General features: G+C 28.0%; 1 long non-coding RNA gene across 1 annotated transcript; it reads left to right on the top strand.

Annotated features, from left to right (window-relative positions):
• Positions 1-1,546: 1,546 nt before the first annotated feature.
• LOC110628993 lies at positions 1,547-2,825 on the top strand. Its single transcript, XR_002490149.2, has 2 exons — positions 1,547-1,864; positions 2,495-2,825. It is a non-coding gene; the product is annotated as an uncharacterized LOC110628993 (long non-coding RNA).
• The last annotated feature ends 2,751 nt before the right edge of the window (positions 2,826-5,576 follow it).

Raw genomic sequence — 5,576 nt, 5'->3', positions numbered from 1 at the left:
CTGTAAGATAATGCTCAAAATCTTATGCCTAGAAAGGAACCCAGTAGCAAAAAATTAGTAAGCAACTAAAAATCTTATGCCTAGAAAATAACACATCCAAAAAATTTAAAAACAAGCCAAAATTAGAAAGATAAAAGGAAGAAGAAGTAAATTGCTAAAAGTGACTTACCTGGCTTACATGGACTCCATCTAAAAATTTACCGAAATCTCAGTTTAAATAGTTATTTAAATATTAATGATTTTTCTGAAATGAATTTAAAATTTAATAAACGTAATAAAATAATTTAAATATTTAAATATTAATGATTTTTCTGAAACGAATTTGAAATTTAATAAACGTCATAAAATAATCATTGAGATTCAGTGACCGCGAGTAAAAATTACCTTATATTTAACGAACAATCAAGACCAAACAGTAAAAAGGTCTTGCTCTGCTGATGGCTTAAATATGGACAATGTGGATATTTATATTTAATCCAAACATATGCTCTCTACAAGATCAGGCAGCAAGCATCGATGAAGCTTGGTTGAGGCTGCTTGAAAATAATATGTAATCCAACCTATCTGACTTAGAGGAGAATTGATATTCCCTTCCAAAATGGAGAATGCCTCCAAGATAGATTCCATTGCCACATGTTAATCATTGAACCTATAGAGGATATAGTTTATTTTTTTTCCCAATGATAATTGAAATAGCTCTGAGAAGATATCTTTTAAAGGCAATGTTGATAATCAAGAATTGTACCAAAGCCGAAAGGAACTCTCATCATAATACTGAGAGTAACATTAGATTTGATCAACCTTGAGGAATAATTATCTGAAACGATGAACCACTGGATATTTTTCCAGTCGAAAGATGAAGATCAAAAAGATTAGCCTAAAGGGAATTAGGATATATTTGCATTCTCCATAGCCATTGAAAAGAAGGGTTTTGTTGTTTGTTTTAATATCAAGGATCCCTAGACCTTAATTTTTCCTTGGGGATGCTAAAATAAATCAATTAACTAGATGAATCTTGCATTTTTCAATAGTCCTTAACCAAAAAAAAAAAAAAAGAAATCCCCATTAATTTGTTAAGACATGTTGCAACCTTTTAGGGAATTTTGAAGAAGCAAATAGTTGTTTAATCCATAAAAAAATTAACCTCATGAACTTTTTTGAAAATATGAGTTAATTATAGTCGTATAGTAAAAATAAACTATATAACTAAAAATTTTAAAAATTAAAAATTGATCGTGCATAAAATTTTAATTAGTTGTGCATATATATAATTAAACTATTTTCTTTTGGACGCTTGTTCTTTGGTGAAAAATTATTATGTTACATGTTAGCCATTAATTATGGTGAGATTCACATGAAACTCACTATAGTCAATTATACAAACAATAATAATGACATAAATTATATTTTGATATCTGAATTTTAGTATAATTAACAAATTAATCTCTATTTTTAAAATCAAATACTTAAATTTTTATATTTTTATTTCGTTCAAACTAGATATCCTTCCGTTCTAAAATTTGTTAAAAAAAAAAGTAATTTAAATTTCATAAACACTCTCCTTGAAACTCTCCTTCTCTTCCACATTTTATCTCTCTCAAATACTTTGTGATACTAATTTTAGCTGGGTATGAATCAGTTTTGAGTTTTGATCAGGTAGATGTATTCACTGACTCCGCCTTCAAGGGGAACCTAGCAGCAGTATGCTTACTCGAGGAAGAAAAAGATGAAAATTGGTTGCAAGGTGTAGCTACTTAGTTCAACATCTCCGAGACCAGCTATTTTGACTCCCATCATCATTGACTCCGATGCTTCTAATTCAAATCCCAGATTCCGTCTCAGGTGGTGTACTCCTGTTGCTGAGGTACCTTTGATTGATTTCCTCTTATCATAAAATATTCTTGGAACAATTTGATTTTGTTTTTGCTTGAAATTGCTTTCTCATTGAGTTGAATTCCCTACTATCCTAATTAGTGAATTCAATTCCATTGATCTTGCACTAATTTCTAAAGTCCTGAATGGCTCTTCAATACTTTAATATTAAGAGTTCTACGGATAGAGAAAGAGAGTTCAAGCCTATCGAGCCTATGTTGGTTTTGCACTTCAACAACACCAAGCCCAATCACCATGAGCCGTCAACCCAATCGCTTTATAAGCCTTATGAGGAATGACCTTCGGTAGATATTTGCTACCAATTTCTTAAGTTAGAGGGTTTAGGTCCAATTATAAGTCTTTGTCCAACAAAGATCCAGTACTTACATGTTTAATAATTAAACATGGTTCTTCTAATTCTTCAAATATTAATTTGGTCTCACTGATTAAGTTCAAATTAGTTTTTCTTTGTTGGAGGAATCCTCCAGTGGCAACTCGGCACTAGAGCCTTCTAGAGTCTTCTAAAACCTTCTTTTTCTCTAGGTTGTCTTTCCATGGCAACTGCCTTTTAGTTCCGCTTTTGTGGTGTATATGCTTTCACGAGTTTATCTTCCTTCCTCAGTTGCTTTGACCGGAACCTAGGGTGGCGACGGCAGACAGTGGCGGACTGGCGGTCCTTGCAGCTTTCAGCTAGGGTTAGGGACTTTTGGGCTCAGCTTGTTTCTTGCCCTTTATTTTTTAGCTGGCTTCTATTGGCCTTAGGCTTCTTTTCCTTAATGTTTTGTGGGCTATTGTACTTGGTGCAATGCCTTTTTAATGTAGCCTTTGTCTTGAAGGGAGAAAAAAAAAAAAAGCTAAGATCATAGTTTATTTCAAACACTAATCGTTTGGATTGTATGATATCTTAGGTTTTTTTTTTTAACGAGACTAATAGTCAATAACTTATTTCAAACTAAATCTCTGTCAATAAAAGATCACGCTAAAATACTTCTGAGTTAATTATTTAAAAAAAATTATTTTTTTAAAATTTTTATAATTATATTTTATACTAATTTAATTATCAATTACACTCTAAATTTCATACGTTATCTCAAATATATAACTTTTTTTATTAACTCAATACTTAAAAAAAAATTCATTAATAAAAATACATGATAACTTCATTAAAAAAGAGAAAATACGATGAATTATATACCCTCGAAATCTAACAAATCTGAGAATTTATTTACCTTAAATATTGCTTGTATGGGTTCTATGTTGCTGTACTTCAGAAAGAGCATTCTTTTTTTTTTTTTTTTTTTGGTTAAAACTTCAGGGAAAGAGATTAGAGATGCATTGTTTGGTGTGGGTTGTTAGAGTATTGAAATCTCCATTCCGTGAAAGAATCATATAAACAAGGACTTGTACAATAACATAGCATATGCTTTTTGGTCAAATGAGTTTTAAATAATTGTGGTTGTACCGTGCTATTTTTAAATTAAATCATATTTCTCAAGATATAATAAATCAATAAAAAAATAATAAATACATAAATTTTATTATAAAAAAATAATAAATACATAAATACGTCTATATATTTAAAATATTAAAGAATCAATATGATGATTACAACTTTTTAAGACTCGTCTTACATGCCAATATATAATTTAATTTTTCATTTTAGACAGAATATATTTTAAATAAAAATTATTATTTAATTCTTATAATATAAATAAATTTATTAATTGATTTTTTAACTTTAAAGAATATATTAAAATATCTATAATATTTTTAAAAATTCTAGTAATAAGTTATTAAATTAATTTTATAATTTCTTGTGATTGATATAACAAATTTTTTTGCTTTGCTTGTCAGGAAGCAAAATCAATAGAGGGTTCTCAAATGTACCCAACAAACCATTTGCTTGCCTGGCCAGAATTTTGCTACTTATCTGGAATTATGCTTAAATTCCTGCTGTTTTTGAACCAGAAATCTAAACATTCAAAATCCCAGAATTCTCAATATTGATTAGAATATTATTTTTTTGGTTGTATAACTCAAGATATTACAACAAAGGAACAAAATTTTTATGTAATTACCAATTAAAAGAAAAAGAAAAAAAAAAAAAGAAAATTCAAGAAGAGGAAAATGTTAGGCAGAGAAGAAGTTATTAAAAGCTGCAAGACCAATTTTGGTCTTAGGCTCTAAAACCCATTTTGCAGCTTCAATATTTTGTAGCCTAATCTTATTTTTTACCCTCTCAGACAGAAAAGAAATATAAGAAATCCAGTTACCAACTTTCATGTCGGAATCACAATCTGTAGATACTTTTCTTGAATTTTTGATTCCTCTTTCGTATTCCTCAGCAACCAAAATAGCAATATCAGCCATAGAAAATTTGCTTTTTTTTTTTTTTTTTTTTTTTTTTTTTAATAAATAGGGTGATAAGAAAGTAAAAGATTGAAGATGGCCAGAGATTGTTGAGAAGAGAGATATTTATAGGGCAAACACCAAGAAAATCAATATCCAATTTCTTGGAATGGATAAGGCTAATATAGGTAGAGTTTGGATTATTTTTAGTTCTGTGTTCCATTTTTTTTAATGCTTTTTTTTTATTATTGTTTGATGGTTTTGCAAGTGTTTTAGTGGCACCCTTCAATAGGAACATCTAAAAATATATTAGTATGAATAAACACCTAAAAAAAATTAAAATAATAAAAAATTATTATTTAGTTTTTTATAAAAAAATTTATTAATTATTTTTTCAATTTTAAATAATATATTAAAATATCTATAAAGATTTAAAAAATTTATTGATTAGTCATTTCCATTAGATTTTTAAACTAACGTCATTATTTTCAATACTAAAAGGGATAAGAGAAAATTTTTTCTTCTAAAATTAGTTCTCTTTATTAAATGAAAAATCAAGATAATTGAAGGGTTGTAGATTTTTCTAGGAATGATTAACTTATAGATTTTTTAAAATTTTATAATGTTTTTAATTTATTTTTTAAAATGAATTAATGAGTTTTTCATATTATAGAAATTAATAATAACTGTTTTCTAAAATGACAATTACATTTTAGTTTCCCGACTTAACTATAATTACATTTTACTTTCAAATAATATAGAAAAAATTTATTATTTATTAAAAACTCATTAATTTTTTCTTTAATTTTAAAAAATAGCTTGTTTACTTATAAAAAATTGAGGCATTTTCTGAAAAATTTTACTGAGTGACATAGAGCAACTAGTCTTAGATTTTATGGTAAATTTGGACCAGGTCTAACTTTTGCTACCGGCGTCCGATAGAGACTCATAATATCTTTTCATAAAGGAAATTTCAAGACGCACAACTATCAGAAATGTGACAAGGATAGCAGGCCTGTCACACAGTTCGATATGGAAATTCCATCGTTTAGGGGATCAATTTTGTATTTTAATTATTTTTTTTGGATATTTTGGGTATTTTTATAATTTTACATATTAAAATTTTGTTTCTATTATAAATAGTATCACTTGACTATTAGAAACTCACTTTTACAATCTTTGAGAAATTTCAATAAGACTTAGTATTCTGACCTATCTTTTCTCTTATTTTGTCTTAGCCAAACGATATTGGTTAAAAATCCTGACGAAGTCTAAATAGTCATTTATCATATTGGTATCAGAGCAAAGTTGGACCATGGCAGATAACCAAGAGGCACGACTTGCTGCGATTGAGG

Source organism: Manihot esculenta, chromosome 13, assembly GCF_001659605.2.
Source record: "Manihot esculenta cultivar AM560-2 chromosome 13, M.esculenta_v8, whole genome shotgun sequence".
Lineage (NCBI taxonomy): Eukaryota > Viridiplantae > Streptophyta > Magnoliopsida > Malpighiales > Euphorbiaceae > Manihot > Manihot esculenta.
This window is presented reverse-complemented; position numbering and strand designations above follow the sequence as displayed.